Source organism: Salmo salar, chromosome ssa09 (assembly GCF_905237065.1).
Source record: "Salmo salar chromosome ssa09, Ssal_v3.1, whole genome shotgun sequence".
In the NCBI taxonomy this organism is placed as follows: Eukaryota; Metazoa; Chordata; class Actinopteri; order Salmoniformes; family Salmonidae; genus Salmo; species Salmo salar.
The window spans coordinates 28,249,277-28,266,544 of NC_059450.1; positions in this window are offsets into that span (position 1 = coordinate 28,249,277).

A 17,268-nucleotide genomic window follows, 5' to 3' on the forward strand; every position below is an offset into this window, starting at 1 on the left:
CAGAAATAAGTGGAATGTCATGTAGATGGTAAATCTCAAACAGATTAGCGCTATACTTATAAACTGCTTAATACTTTCAAAATTCCCCCTCAACCTACATAGAATCCTAGTATTTCTCATTGAGGCTTGTGAAAGAGAGAAAATATTATGTTAGCTCCATGGTTTATCCTTGGACAAAGATATAATAAGGTATTGTACTCTATTTTTATTTTGAATATTATGTTTCTGAAAATATTTTGCAAGTTCATACTAGGCCCTTGGAGAATTAAAAATTATTACATATTGATAATTATTTGCTCGTGAGTCCCTGAGTGTTCCCAAATTGTAAACCCATTGTAAATGTAATTTTGTCAAGAAAATACTCAATGGACTATTAAAATGAAAACATATCATTTTCACTACTTTAGTGTGTTCACATTGGATTGGCAACATGGTTAATAAAGCCAGCATGCCTACAGAGGTTGTCCTAAGAAACATATTAATTCCTGTATTGTTGATACATCTATTATGATCCACCATTGTGAGTTAGGGGTGAAGCAGTGAAGCGATAGTTTAGATTTTGGAATTACATGTCTCATGTGAGAACTGGAACAGTGTTATAGAGAAAATGGGTAAAGGAGAAGAAAAAGAGATTGATTTTGACATAGATCTTAAACATAACAAGCTCTTCTCAGTGAAATGTGTATACTCAGGACTCAGTCCCAGTGGAGAAACCCCTCTAATGAGAATATAGTGTAATTGGTGTCACTCTAAGGCAAGCTTGAGATTGTTTCTTAGTGTTCCTCTTTTTGTGTGCTGTCATTTCAGAAATACGCCCTGTGAACTTTACCAGTCATTTATTCGTTCATTTTACTCTCTAAACAAAAGCTGTGCTCTCTTTCTGCTCATCACGCAGGCAATACCAAGAAACAGTGGTTTGTCACGCAATGTAACAAAACCATTTAACGTGCAGCTTTAAAGGGAGACGAGATGCAATTAGCCAAAAAATGACTCTGATCTTGGTGACATTTGGGAGAAATCGTAACACAATATATGCGGCGGCTCTCTGATTGACAGGCTAATCCACGTTTGATGGGCGCCAGTCCACGTTCACCGAGCGGAGCGGGTCGCCGGCAGATAACGAGTACAGCTGCACAACCCTGATATATCCGCCACGACTCGTCACCGGACAAATTCCTCCGGTTTAAACGATGATGAAAGTATCGACCATTAATGACAGGATCATCTTCCTGCCTGAAATAAACGCTCTAATCCCTTTTGCCAGGTCCATGAATTCCTAATATGAGTTATATAAACTGGGAGTAATAAATCTGTGTTAGCTCAGTTGTGTTTGGAGAATTGTACCAGACCTCTTTGGCCCTGCTTGAAAGGCAAGACGAGACCAGGACATCTTAATTTAAGCTGTAACATCAAGTGAGTTATTGCTTTGGATAGATTAACTTTTGCTGCAATAAGAATTGCAAATGGGCAAAGAATAGGGGATGGAATTTTCCTGCTATTGTGGACTAAGAGAAGTGTGTTTCAATACAGTCAGAGGCCAATGATTAATATCACATCACATAACCTTTCAGGGGATAGGCCCTGGATTGGTCTATGTGAGTGACGGGGGGACATCATACTCATTGCATTATAATGACATTAATCTTGGTCATAGGGAGATGAAAGAGATAGAGAGATCATTTCAATTTTGGCCAGCAGAAATGTCTCGGATGAGCTGGTGTTAGTGAATCAGAAAGGATATTGGAAATTACAGATTTAACTGTAGTCTCAGAAATATTGCTGCATAGGATGGTAACATCGTAATATCATTGTGTTAAAACAGCTGTGTATGGTAACAGTCTGAATATGTGAGGCTTTTCATGAAATTACATTAATATCCACATAATTATGTCACGCCCTGATCTGTTTCACCTGTCCTTGTGATTGTCTCCACCCCCTCCAGGTGTCGCTGATTTTCCCCAGTGTATTTATCCCTGTGTTTCCTGTCTCTCTGTGCCAGTTCGTCTTGTATGTTTTTCCAAGTCAACCAGCATTTTTCCCGTTCTCCTGCATTTCGCTATTCTCCTTTTTCTAGTCCTCCTGGTTTTGACCCTTGCCTGTTTCTGGACTCTGTACCTGCCTGCCATGACCATTCTGCCTGCCATGACCACGAGCTTGTCTGCCACTCTGTACCTCCTGGACTCTGATCTGGTTTTGACCTTTTGCCTGTCCATGACCATTCTCTTGCCTACTCCTTTTGGATTAATAAACATTGTAAGACTCCAACCATCTGCCTGCTGTGTCTGCATCTGGGTCTCGCCTTGTGCCTGTATAGTATGAACTGGCCATGACAGACCCAGCAGACTTGAACCAGCTCCACCACGCTGTCTCCCTGCAGGGAGCCAGCATTGGGAGACATGAGAAGTTGTTACAGGGACTTTTGGAAGGGCTCAGTTCCTTGACGGAATGCCACGACCATGGGTTAAAGGCTATTATGGAGCAAATCAGGGAGTTAGCTCAGCGGCTGCATGCCACCTCTGAAAAACCCCAATCACCCAGTAATTATTTCCCTCTCTGTGGTGAGTTAGTACAGCCTATTCCGTCTCCCCGAGAACCTCGCTTACCACCTCCGGAGCGATCCTGATGCCTGCCGGTTACCACCTCCGGAGCGATCGGGGAATCCTGGTGCCTGCCGGAGTTTGCTTTCTCAGTGCTCGCTCATTTTTGAGCTACAGCCATCTTTGTTTCCTTCAGACCGATCGAAGATAGCGTATATCATTACGCTTATGTCGGGAAGGGCGCTCTCCTGGGCTACGGCAGTTTGGGAGCAACAATCTGCCATTTGTGGTCATCTGGAGGAATTTATGGCAGAGGTGAGAAAGGTATTTGAGTCTCCGGTATCTGGGAGAAAGGCGGCCAGTAAACTGCTTGACTTACGTCAGAACTCCCGTAGTGTGGCAGACTATGTGGTTGATTTTCGTGCATTGGCCGCCGAGAGTGAGTCTCTTTTCGATACTTTTCTGCACGGATTATCTGAGGATGTAAAGGATGAGCTAGCTGCTCGGGAATTGCCAGTGGACCTTGATTCCCTTATTGCCCTTCCCATCAAAATCAATGGACGCCTAAGGGAACTATGGCTCGTTCACCTTCGAGGGAATCCGAAAGTTTCCGAAGGCAGTTTTTCCGAGAGGATTCGAAGCCACCCGAGCGCTCTCGTGAATCTATGAGGAGTGAGTTGGATACTCCTGAGCCTATGCAGTTGGGAAGAGCTAGGTTATCAGTTGGGGAACGCTCACGGAGGATGAACTGTAACTGTTGTCTGTACTGTGGAGGGGCAGGACATTTTATAGATCCCTGCCCTATTAGGAAACCCTTGTCTCTAGTGGGTACCAGCACTATGGTGAGTCAGACTGGGAGTTCCCTAATTCCCATCACCCGCACACCCTTTTTTGTGCTTGTGCTGTGGGGAGACCAATCTAAGTATCTCCGAGTGCTCATTGACTCTGGGGCTGATGAAAATCTTATGGATGCCACGATAGCTTTGGAGCTTGGTATTCCCACTCAGCCTCTCTCTGTTCCCATGGATGCTAGGGCACTGGACGGCCGCTCTATAGGGGAAGTCACACATAGTACTGTGCCCGTTCAATTACGGGTTTCTGGTTAACACAGTGAGACTAGCAGCACAGCCTTCCACAAGTCATCTTTCTCAGGATGTTAGCAAGACTGTGGATGTCTCAGCTATTCCCACTGAATACCATGAACTCCTGGAAGTGTTCAGTAAGGCACGTGCTACTTCACTTCCCCCGCACCGTCCTTCTGACTGTGCCATTGATCTTCTCCCAGGCATTACACCACCCCGGGGTCGGTTGTATTCTCTGTCCGGACCAGAGACCAAAGCTATGGAGGAGTACATAGAGGAGTACATTCGTCCGTCTGCATCTCCTGCCGGCGCAGGGTTTTTCTTTGTGGAGAAGGACAAGACCCTGCGTCTGTGCATTGACTACTGGGGACTTAATGACATTACGGTAAAAAAATCGTTATCCCCTACCTCTCCTCAGCATTTGAACCTCTCCATGGAACCACCATGTTTTCCAAGTTGGACCTTCAGAATGCCTACCACCTGGTTCGGATATGCGAGGGGGATGAGTGGAAGATAGCCTTCAACACAGCCAGTGGACATTTGGACTCACCAACATGCTGTTTTCCAGGTTTTGGTCAACGATGTGCTCCGGGACATGCTAAACCACTTTGTGTTCGTTTACCTTGACGACTTCCTGTTCTTTTTCCCGATCTGCCCAAGAACATGTACTTCATGTAAGACTGGTTCTTCAGCGCCTCCTGGAGAACCAATTTTTTATGAAAGTCGAGAAGTGTGAGTTCCACCGCACTACTATCACCTTTCTGGGATATGTCATTGTTCAGATGGATCCTGGAAAGGTGAAAGCAGTGGTGGATTGGCCTCAACCAACGTCCAGGGTGCAGTTGCAATGGTTTCTTGGTTTTGCTACCTTCTACCATAGTTTCATTCGGGATTACAGCACCCTGGCGGCCCCCCTCTCGGCATTCACCTCTCCCAAAGGTACCGTTCAAATGGTCTCCAGCTGTTGACAAAGCCTTTGTGGACCTGAAGCATCGATTCACAACAGCTCCCATCCTCATCCATCCAGACCCCTCGCATCAATTTGTAGTGGAAGTTGATGCTTCGGATGTTGGAGTGGGGGCCATCCTGTCCCAGTGATCTGCCCAGGACCAAAAGCTTCATCCCTGTGCCTTCCTGTCCCATTGTATCAATCCTGCAGAGAGTATCTACAATGGAGGCAATTGAGAACTCCTGCCGGTTAAGATGGTGTTGGAACAATGGAGCCACTGGCTGGAAGGAGCAGAACAGACATTCTTGGTCTGGACCGACCATAAAAATGTGGAATATCTCCTTAAAGCCAAGCGCCTCAACTCCAGGCAGGCCCGGTGGGCCCTCTTGTTAACCAGATTCAACTTCACCATTTCCTACCACCCAGGGTAAAAAAAATTGAAGCCTGACGCTCTCTCCTGCCTATACAGTTCCTCTGCCACACCCTCGACCTCTGAAAACATTCTCCCTACCTCATGCCTTGCTGCCACTGTGGATTGGGGTATTGAAAACCTGGTTCACGAGGCGCAACGCTCCCAGTCTGGACCTGAAGGGGGCCCGGCTAACCGGCTGTTTGTCCCTAACCCATTCCAGTCCCGGGTCCGGGAATGGGCTCATTCCTCCAGGCTGACCTGCCATCCAGGGTCCCGTCGTACACTAGCCTTCCTCCGACAATGTTTCTGGTGGCCCAAAATAGTTCCTGACGTCTCTGCCTTAGTCGCCACATGCTCTCAGAACATGATTCCACGGCAAGCTCCTTCTGGCCTCCTTTTTTCATTTTTTATCAACTTTATTTAACCAGGTAGGCTAGTTGAGAACAAGTTTTCATTTACAACTGCGACCTGGCCAAGATAAAGCAAAGCAGTGCGACACAAACAACAACACAGAGGTACACATGGAATAAACAAGCGTACAGTCAATAACACAATAGAAAAAAGGAAGTCTCTATACAGTGTGTGCAAATGGAGTGAGGAGGTAAGGCAATAAATAGGCCATAGTAGCGAAGTAATTACAATTTAGCAAATTAACTTGTTATGGATAGGGGGCAGTATTTTCACGGCCGGATAAAAAACGTACCCGATTTAATCTGGTTATTACTCCTGCCCAGAAACTAGAATATGCATATAATTAGTAGCTTTGGATAGAAAACACACCAAAGTTTCTAAAACTGTTTGAATGGTGTCTGTGAGTATAACAGAACTCAAATGGCAGGCCAAAACCTGAGAAGAGTCTGTACAGGAAGTACCCTGTCTGACCATTTCTTGGCCTTCTTTGTCATCTCTATCCAAAACAAAGGATCTCTGCTGTAACGTGACACTTTCTAAGGCTCCCATAGGCTCTCAGAAGGCGCCAGAACATTGAATGATGACTCTGCAGTTACTGGCTGAAAAACAGTAGCGCATTTGGTAAGTGGTCGATCTGAGAACAATGAGACGGGCGTGCGCATGCACGTGAAGAGTCCATTTTACTTTTTCAGTCTTTGAACGAAGTCAACGACTCCCGGTCGGAATATTATCGCTATTTTAAGAGAAAAATCGCATAAAAATTGATTTTAAACAGCGTTTGACATGCTTCGAAGTACGGTAATGGAATATTTTGAATTTTTTTGTCACGATACGCGTCCGCGCGTCACCCTTCGTTACCCTTCGGATAGTGTCTTGAACGCACGAACAAAACGCCGCTATTTGGCTATAACTATGGATTATTTGGTACCAAACCAACATTTGTTGTTGAAGTAGAAGTCCTGGGAGTGCATTCTGACGAAGAACAGCAAAGGTAATCCAATTTTTCTTATAGTAAATCTGAGTTTGGTGAGTACCAAACTTGGTGGGTGTCAAATTAGCTAGCCCGTGATGGCGAGCTATCTACTCAGAATATTGCAAAATGTGCTTTCACCGAAAAGCTATTTTAAAATCGGACACCGCGATTGCATAAAGGAGTTCTGTATCTATAATTCTTAAAATAATTGTTATGTTTTTTGTGAACGTTTATTGTGAGTAATTTAGTAAATTCACCGGAGGTTTTTGGGGGGTATGCTAGTTCTGAACGTCACATGCTAATGTAAAAAGCTGGTTTTTGATATAAATATGAACTTGATTGAACAAAACATGCATGTATTGTATAACATAATGTCCTAGGAGTGTCATCTGATGAAGATCATCAAAGGTTAGTGCTGCATTTAGCTGTGGTTTTGGTTTTTGTGACATTATATGCTAGCTTGAAAAAGGGTGTCTGATTATTTCTTGCTGGGTACTCTGCTGACATAATCGAATGTTTTGCTTTCGTTGTAAAGCTTTTTTGAAATCGGACAGTGTGGTTAGATAAAGGAGAGTATTGTCTTTAAAATTGTGTAAAATAGTCATATGTTTGAAAAATGGAAGTTTGTATTTCGCGCCACGCCCTATCATTGGATATTGGAGGGGTGTTCCGCTAGCGGAACGTCTAGATGCAAGAGGTTATCACTGGAATGATAGATGAGCAGATGGTGATGTGCAAGTAGAAATACTGGTGTGCAAAAGAGCAGAAAAGTAAATAAAAACAATATGGGGATGAGGTGGGTAGAATGGGTGGGCTATTTAGAAATGGGCAATGTACAGCTTCAGCGATCGGTTAGCTGCTCAGATAGCTGATGTTTAAAGTTAGTGAGGGAAATATAAGTCTCCAGCTTCAGCGATTTTTGCAATTTGTTCCAGTCATTGGCAGCAGAGAACTGGAAGGAAAGGCGGCCAAAGGAGGTGTTGGCTTTGGGGATGACCAGTGAGATATACCTGCTGGAGCGCGTGCTACGGGTGGGTGTTGCTATGGTGACCAGTGAGCGGTTAGCTGCTCAGGCGGAGCTCAGGCGGAGCTTAACCTAGCATAGACTTATAGATGACCTGGAGCCAGTGGGTCTGGCGACGAATATGTAGCGAGGGCCAGCCAACTAGAGCATAGAGGTCGCAGTGGTGGGTGGTATTTGGGGCTTTGGTGACAAAACAGATGGCACTGTGATAGACTGCATCCAGTTTGCTGAGTAGAGTATTGTTAGCTATTTTGTAAATGACATCGCCGAAGTCGAGGATCGGTAGGATAGTCAGTTTTACGAAGATATGTTTGGCGGCATGAGTGAAGGAGGCTTTGTTGTGAAATAGGAAGCCGATTCTAGATTTAATTTTGAATTGGAGATGTATTATATGAGTCTGGAAGGAGAGTTTACAGTCTAGCCAGACACCTAGGTATTTGTAGTTGTCCACGTATTCTAAGTCAGAACCGTCTATAGTAGTGATGCTAGGCGGGGGGGGCAGCGAACGATTGTAAAGCATGCATTTAGTTTTACTAGCGTTTAAGAGCAGTTGGAGGCCACGGAAGGATTGTTGTATGGCATTGAAGCTCGTTTGGAGGTTAGTTAACTTCTTCGGGGTAGGGGGCAGTATTCAGAAGTTTGGATGACTGAGGTGCCCAAAGTAAACTGCCTGTTACTCAGGCCCAGAAGCTAGGATATGCACGAGCCTGTCTGCCACTCTGATCTGGTTTTGACCTTTTGCCTGTCCACAACCATTCTCTTGCCTACTCCTTTTGGATTAATAAACATTGTAAGACTCGAACCATCTGCATCCTGTGTCTGCATCTGGGTCTCGCCTGATAAATTAGAAAATATAGCCTAAAGTCCACCTTCTCCATGTGTAGCGTGGTTCGTTCTGCGTTGTGTATGATGAGGACACTGCCACAACTGGAGGTCTCCTTGTTGGATTTTTATTTGCCCTGCACACGAAGAGACAACGCACAGTATGTTAGCCCTTGGCGCGTCACAGCTCTCAGGCACCTCGCTAGCTGAAGGTCTGGCAAGAGAGAACCCCAAAAAGAAATAACAGGTGCTGCGTGCACACAATACAATACAAGTAAAATGATATACAACATAATTTGGACAAAATAAAAGACATACCTGCACACGAAGAGACAACACACAATATGTTGGCCCTTGGTGCAGTCACAGCTCTCAGGCACCTGCGTGAGCACATGGAAACTCAAACACTGTCCCAAGTACCCACAAGTTACAATGGGTACTGTAGCTTGCGAGCTCGGTAAAACTTGTTAACATAAATATTTATATTGTACATATTGTAACAAAACGTATGGTTGCATAACAGCACATTGTGTAACATTACAATGGTTTTATATTGATAAATAGCAGAGCCAAGGACAACATACCTCGCCAGCTGAAGGTCAGGTAAGAGAGAACAATAGGAGGGTATGGTAACACAGATACCCCACGATGGATCAAACCAAAATATACAAAACTTTTACAATCAAGTGCATTTACAATATAGATGTCACGTCCTGACCAGTATAAGGGTTATTTGTTATTGTAGTTTGGTCAGGACGTGGCAGAGGCTATTTGTTTTATGTGGTTCGTGGTGGTGGTTTATTTAGTAGGGTGTTTGATTTATTATTTCCGGGTTTTTGGGTACTGTTCTATGTTAGTGTATTTCTATGTTTTGTTTATTGGGGTTGGACTCTCAATTGGAGGCAGGTGTTTTCTCGTTGCCTCTGATTGAGAGTCCTATATATGGGTATGTGTTTGGTTTAGTGTTTGTGGGAGATTGTTTCTTGTTTTGCCTGTGTGAGCCTGACAAGACTGTTTTTTTGTTCGTGAGTTCTTTGTTTTTTTGTTAGTTTGGTGTTCTCTTTATTTTAAAATAAATACAAGATGAGCATCCACATTCCTGCTGCGTTTTGGTCCTCTATTCCCGACGACAACCGTTACAATAGATATGAAAAAGTGTTTGCACACAAAAAATAACATTAGCTATGCAGCTGTAATTAAATAAAAAACACACTGAATTATTATCAAATGATTAACATCCCCTCTTGACCTGGCCTATTTGAACTGGTCCTTGTGTGCAACTTGGTGCATAATCTAGGGGAACAACATCACACTGGTACACATGCATCTCTCTCTAAACGTAATACTGTGCAACGGTTTCCCAGGAAAAATTGCATACAGCCAGTTTCATGTAGCTAAGCTCCTCCCGCCTTCAACTTCTCCTCATATATAATCCACATAGTCTTTGCATGTCAACTTAATTGGCTGTAATAATTTGCATTGAGGTATTGAGTTCCTGAGGTATTGTTTCAGTTAAATATAGAGAGGTGCACACATGATAATAGTAAACTCACCAATGCCACTAGAGGTAGTGGAACACCAGCAATCGGCCTGTTGTTGGCTCATTATTATGTCACCATTCAGTCTTTTTACAATCCCTCCCATTTGGTATGCATCGAAATGCATTAATTTAGCCATGGATTCAGCTTGAAAAGGACATAGCGTTATTTCAATAATTACTTTTATCATACAAGGTTTACTGTAACATGCTGTATGCAACATCCACATATGTACACACAGAGGAAGTCTAAAGAGAGAAGACTATGGTCTGGCCATGAGAAATGTATGGAAACATCACAGGGAGAGGGAAGACCTTTGACGGTCCCAGACTCTTTTTGTATTAGAACAAAAATGTCTACCTACGGGATGCCTGCCACACAAAAGGAGGGACGCATCTCGTAATTCACCTCCCCACACGAGATGATTGTAGCTCTTTTTGAGGGAGGAGGGGGCTGCTGGAAAGTGATGATTAGGGTAGTGGAAAGCAGAAAGTGATGATTAGGATAGTGGAAAGCAGAAAGTGATGATTAGGATAGTGGAAAGCAGAAAGTGATGATTAGGATAGTGGAAAGCAGAAAGTGATGATTAGGATAGTGGAAAGCAGAAAGTGATGATTAGGGTAGTGGAAAGCAGAAAGTGATGATTAGGGTAGTGGAAAGCAGAAAGTGATGATTAGGGTAGTGGAAAGCAGAAAGTGATGATTAGGGTAGTGGAAAGCAGAAAGTGATGATTAGGGTAGTGGAAAGCAGAAAGTGATGATTAGGGTAGTGGAAAGCAGAAAGTGATGATTAGGATAGTGGAAAGCAGAAAGTCAATGCTTTATGAATATTTCATGTAAATGTAAGGGCCACTTACTGGACACAAGGTCTGATTGAGGGCAGAGTGGCTCTAAATGCCTGGAGTTTGAAGGGCCTCAGCCTGCCTCCCTCTCTCTTCAGAACCTACTTCAAGCACCACAGTTAACAGCAGAATAAAGATGTATTTAGCTGGAGAGCTCTTCATTAATGGCTGACTTTAAACAAAAGTAGTGGCATCGAATTTGTGTCAGTGGAGCAAGATGGAAAGGAGAAAAGCGGGTGAAGAATGCAACGTGGAGCGGGAAAATGCTGCTTTTAGCTGCTCCCACTGCCCTTTTCTGTGCTTTCTTTTCCTTCTTTTTAAACATTTTATTTTCAAGCCTGAGTAGCAGACCAGCAGGAGGCCCTCCTTAAAGATGTCAAGAGGACAAGCTGCCAGCGGTGGAGATGGCTAGAGAGCGAGAGAGAGAGATAGAGAGAGAAAGAAAAAGAGAAGAGAGGAAGAGGAGAGAGAGAGAGGAGAGAAGAAAGAAAGAGGAGAGAAGAGAAGAGAAGAGAAGAGAGAGAGAAGGATAGAAAGAAGGGAGTTAGCGCTTGAGCGGAAAAGCGGCCGTCAGCCCTCCTATTCTCTCTTTCTTAGTCTCTGTTAGATAGATCGTTCAACTATTACTGTGTTATATCATTCCGAGCAGAAACTTAAATCTAAAAGTTTGACTGGTACTGTAAATTAACGTGACTGCCAACCTACCGAGTCACTGACATGCGTGAATTTTAATAGACTCATCAACGTTTCCTAAATATTCTGTGTGCAGTACACGGGTAGCTATATGGTTTATGTTTTATAGTACCTGGTCATATTTATCATTCATTTTTGTATCTGTCTGTTTAGATTAGTTTTCTTTGTGTATGGAGGTTGAAGTAGTGCATGAAGAACCTTTCTCTTTTTATATACTGTCGGTCATAAACATTTGAATGTGCCTTCCATGATATCTATGGGACTTGCTTGATATATGACAATGCCTGCCTAGACATGGAAAGACACCAAAATCCACTCTTTGTCCAAGCCCTTAATAATTAAACCTGGTGCATTTCTCTATTACCGACAAGTCCATTTGTAGACAATCATCCATCACATATCTGCCCCCTTTTATGAAGGCATGTAGTGAATTTTACCAAAGTGATTTGTGTTGGTAATCCTGTGGAGAAATGGAATGAAGAGTTAGCATTACATGTATTTTTCACTCCCCGTTCCTTTATTTCCTTCTGGAAGAAGAGTGCCTAATAGGCATGTGGTATCATATAGATGGCAGATAACATTACATTGAGTAAGGTTTGGTGCTATTACCTTGTATTTCTATTAAAACTGAAGACTCCTTATCCTTATTAATTAGCGTTAGTGCCCTTTCGCTGCAGTCCTGTGCCAATTTTTCAGCTTCACTATGGAATCCCTAATAACTTTGGTCTCATCCAGAACATATTTTAGAAGCTGAGAACTCTTTCTATTCTAACAGTGTTATTAGTGGAAAGAGGGTCGGTGGTGGGTATTCTTATACATCATTAGACCATCACAACCTGTCTTCAACAATGTTGAAGAGAATGATCTAGTCAAAGTTGTAATTTACAGTGCTCTGAAAGAATAGAGCTTTTCATTGTTTTCTATATGCTGCACTCCCTTTGTATTTCTTGGTCATATAGATTTTTTTGAAATGCTTTATTTTCTTTTGCTTTCTGTTTTATTTGTGTCTCATAATGCAGTCTATAGCAATAACCCTATCAGCTGGTCTCTTCTTCATCCTCCTCTTCCTCATTACCTCACCTGTAACTCTGGAGAGTTCGGGTTCACCACCAATTCCCTGAGGGGGCTAACCCCAGACAAGGCTACCCCTAGACATGCCCAGCCCTGCCCCATCTCCAGGGCCTTTCCTGTCAGCTCAGTATGCCTGTGCCAGTGTCAGAGCCCTCCTCTGTGTGCGTCTAGCCGCAGAACAAGACCCAATTTGATGCGCTCCATTGGCCTGTGAAGCCAGGCCGTGAGGCAGCACCTCTCTTTATTCCCCTAATGGTCTCCCTCTCCCCGTCTCTCTCCCTCCGTCCCCCTCTCCTTTCCCCAGACACCAGTTATGCGTGCTCTTGTAAATATACACATTTCTGAGAGAGAAAGAGAGAGGGAGATTCTCTCCTCTGTCTGGTCCCTTTGGGAGGAAGAAAGGCCCTATTCCCAGTGAGACTGACCTTGAGGGTGAGGTGTCTTTAATCTGGAGGATATTAGCAGGCCAGGGTGATACTCGTGGGACCTGCCTGTCAAGGCGGGGGGGTAGTAATACCAGGAGCTGTCCATTTCCGAGCCCAGGGCATGGAGGAGGCTTGTCATGGTGTCATTTCTGTCTCAATGAGGACTGGGTTCTGGGGCACTAGGGGTTAGGCTATTTCTGCCGCCCCCATGCTTCTTCTGCACTCTACTCGTACCAGCGCCTTAGAGATGGCTTCTGCCTGCCTCTGAGTGATATAAATGGTAGCTGTTGTGAAGTGAACCAGATAAGTGTGTGTGATGGAGAGACATGCAAATTGCATCGCATGCGCTGCCCGCCCCGTCGCAGCCAATGGCGTGGCTCGCCTCAAATAGGCTGTGTATGCGGCCATGTGTGACCCTCAGTTTAAAACGGCTCTGCTTATCATTCAGCACAATTCAATCACATGTAAAAATGTGCTTGCCAGGTGAACTTAGTGAATCATTTCTTGGCCATAGCTAATGTATTGCACTGTGTGGGTGTAGGTTTTTGGAATTTAAAAGCATCTTATTTCATTTGCATGGATGTTGTAGGAGAATGGGTGCTATTTTAAGAGGCTTAATGACCCCCTACTATTCTCTGCAGGAATTGCCTTTATTTGCCCATCACATCACATGCATGGCATGACTGGGAAGCAGGGAGATGCATGTCATTTTTGACATGGCTTGGCACTTGCTAGCTGCCGGGGAAACCAGAAGATGATCCCTTCTGCAGAATGTGCTCTCTTCCAAGACACAACTGGCCGAGAAGGAGGATTTCTCTCCATGTTCTCTCTCTCTCTCATAATGCACTTTTTGAGCAAAATAAAGAAACGAGACCATCGAAAGTTGTCTTTTTCTTTTACCACCAAAGCAGCAAAGCTTCATCAAAACATTTTGTCACGCCCTGATCTGTTTCACCTGTTTCTTGTGATTGTCTCCACCCCCTCCAGGTGTCGCTTATTTTCCCCAGTGTATTTATCCCTGTGTTTCCTGTCTCTCTGCGCCAGTTCATTTTGTATGTTTTTCAAGTCAACCAGCGTGTTTTCCTGTGCTTCTATTTTCTCTTTTGCTAGTCCTCCCAGTTTTGACCCTTGCCTGTTTTCTGGACTCAATTCCCACCTGCCTGACCATTCTGCCTGCCCTGGACTCGAGCATGCCTGCCACTCTGTACCTCCTGGACTCTGAACTGGTTTTGGCCTTTTGCCTGTCCACGACCATTCTCTTGCCTACTCCTTTTGGATTGTTAATAAATATCAAAGACTCTAACCAACTGCCTCCTGTGTCTGCATCTGGGTCTCGCCTTGTGCCTTCATACATTTGAAGCATATACCTTGGTTATTGTTAAGGTTAATGACATGAGTGATCTACAGTGCATGTCTAGAAATCTGACAACTGATTCCCCCTTTTGAAAAACAAAGGTTTATTCATTGTACTGCCATATAGTTGACACAAAAAAGCTAATTCACTTGAGGTATGAAATACAACTCAGATACCATAAATTCCTTTGTTTCAAACAAAACAAACTGCAGGAACTTTTTTTCTCAGTTAAAATTAAATCTTTATTGATATATTTATGTGTAGAGCTCTGTGGGTAATGTTTAAATTACAACTATATAATGGACTGAGCACATGTCTATATGAACAATTTACATCTAGCCTGCTGTTCAGGCTCTTGTTAGACTAATTCATCCAATCTATGGCTGGATCAAACCAGCATGTGGAGGAGAGGTACACACCATGTTTGAGGTGAATATTGAGGGATTCCCAAAGCTCAAAAATAAAATGTCTTGACCTTTTATGGCTCTGCCTGCTTGCAGGGAACATGTGTATTTTTTCCAACCTAATGGAGCAGGGATACATGTGTCAGTCGAGCTGAGAGAATGACACAAACTGAAACATAATGACATTGACAGGCATGGATATGGTGTCACATGGACCTATATTTCATGATCATGCTGGGATTAGTCATGTTGCTGCATCTCTAAAGTGTGTAGCATACATTATCATTTAAGGACTTATGCAAATATCATGGTCAACAACCCTTTTGCCCTTTTAATAAAACCAAAGAATCCTATTGTAAAATTGTTCTAATATTTCAATTTAATGTATATTGTAGTTATGTAATGAGACTTCTTGTGGCATATTTTTTTCAGGCAATTGTTGTGAAAACATTTTTTGTAAGCCTTGCAAATTCCGACGCTGATTTTCTAACTTGAGTTAGCAGCTCAATCCTGGACAATATAGGTTTCTTCTCACAGGGTTTTAGGCAAGATAAAAAATCCTGGGGAGCGTTCGAAAAAGGGGGCCCCTTGCACTGCCCCTTGACGCAACAGTCCCCTTAATGCAAGTGGCATGGTGTGTCCTAGTAAACCATTTGCATGAGAATCTCCCCCTGCCTAGCTCCCCCATTTTATCTCAGCTCACTATTTCTCTTGTCTTTGACCCATGTAGAATCTGGTTTCCCATTTGGTCCTGCACATGTCCAGGCATTTCAATTTCACCTCATTCAAACCTTCCAAATCAGACCTGAATGCGTGTCATTAGAGACTGCTGGGTATTATCTGTAGCGTGCCCACTGATTTCATTCACATCTTCTTGTTTTTAGTGGGTTTTGGTTGGTTGCACCAGGGGGCCTTTCTCAGAAATGACACATTTGAATGATGGGGTTGATGCTGTGATTGTGAGTCATAGTTGTGCTGATAATGGAGGAAACATTGGATCTGAATCCCAGTTGGTAGAGATTTTGATATGATTAAAATGTTGTTCCATTACTGTTCCTTCTTGATCAGGGATGTTGTGGGTAAGCGCTGATAGCCGTTTGTGATCAATAAAGTTACGCCTCCTATACTTTCAATGCATTATTTCACAAAAGGTGGTAAACGCTTGCGTATAATAAACCCTCAACTACACCGCTATTCTTGACAGAAACAAAAGTAAAGCCTGCCACCATCTAAAGCCTCCACATACATACTGTATCCTACTGCACATCCCACATGAGCATAAGTATACAGTAAGTAGCCTATCCCATATAGCATCGGAGACAGTCGTATTATTCTGTCATACTGGGTCATTTTGATGTGTATTCCACATTTGCTACAGATGACAGATTGACAGATTGCAATTCCAACTATTACACAACATGAATAAAGATATTCGTGAAAAGAGAAAAGGCGAGAGGGAGAAACAAAACAACTGCAGTTTTTAACATCCTCCCCAGACAGACAGACAGACAGACAGACAGACAGACAGACAGACAGACAGACAGACAGACAGACAGACAGACAGACAGACAGACAGACAGACAGACAGACAGACAGACAGACAGACAGACAGACAGACAGACAGACAGACAGACAGACAGACAGACAGACAGACAGACAGACAGACAGGAGATTGAGGTGACCTTGCTGAGCAAGACATCTTGATCAGGCTTGATGTTTTATGAATACATTTCACATATCCAGACTAGGGTGGCAACATTCCCTGGGTTTCATGGATTTCCTTCTTATTCCCTCCTAATTCCAGGAATCTTCCAACAAGGATTCCTGGATAACTGGGGGGTTTTGGGAAAGTTACCCTAATCCAGACCTCGGGAGAGGATTACAAGGCATGAGTTTATTGCAAACACTGTCCATCAGTTTATATGTCATCAAGGACATACAGTACTGTATGATATGTCAATCTTGATTTAATTTACTGTACTAAGAACTGAACGGTCGAAATGTCTTAGCTACAGGTTTCATAGAGGTCATGAACCCTCAGCTCCTTATCAGAGTGCTCTCTTGTGAAAACAACAAAACTCTCCAGAGCCAATGAGTGAATTCTGAGGAGAAACTCTGAAACGCTTTCCCTTTGATGATGCTCTGACTGTTCTCCTCTCTTTAATCATGGGAACCATGGTGTTCCTGTGTTGAAAAGTCTCTTTCCCTCTCTCTTCCAGAGGTTGTTGTTAACTTGCAGACAGAAGAGAATTCCATTGATTCACATGCTGCCTCTGAAACCCTATAACTCTGTAATCCAACCAGGAAGCATGGCTCACATTTATCAAGGAGGCGAATAGATAAATAGTAATACATTTCAGCCCATTGGAACATAATATGATGTATGGGTTTATGCCTAAGCCAAGCATTCCCCCCCACCACCACCACCACTCCACCATTTGTTTAGGTCTGTTTGTTTTTAAGTGCCTGTTATTGTTGAGGTTATAATCCAGTAAAACTGTACTTATGTGAATGCTTTACAGATTAAAGAAACCCTGCCTGTTTCCACACATCAAACAACAGCAGCGCTCTAGCTGGGTGATAAAAGGACTTTGGTTCAGCACCAGTTTTATTGTCGCCGATCCTCGCCCCGCCAAATAGCTTTCACTGTTTATTTAAACTGCTCGCTCTTTGTTTACGTGTGGAAGTATGTTCATGTTTCAACCAAGATTACTTTCTTATTTTGCAAGGCA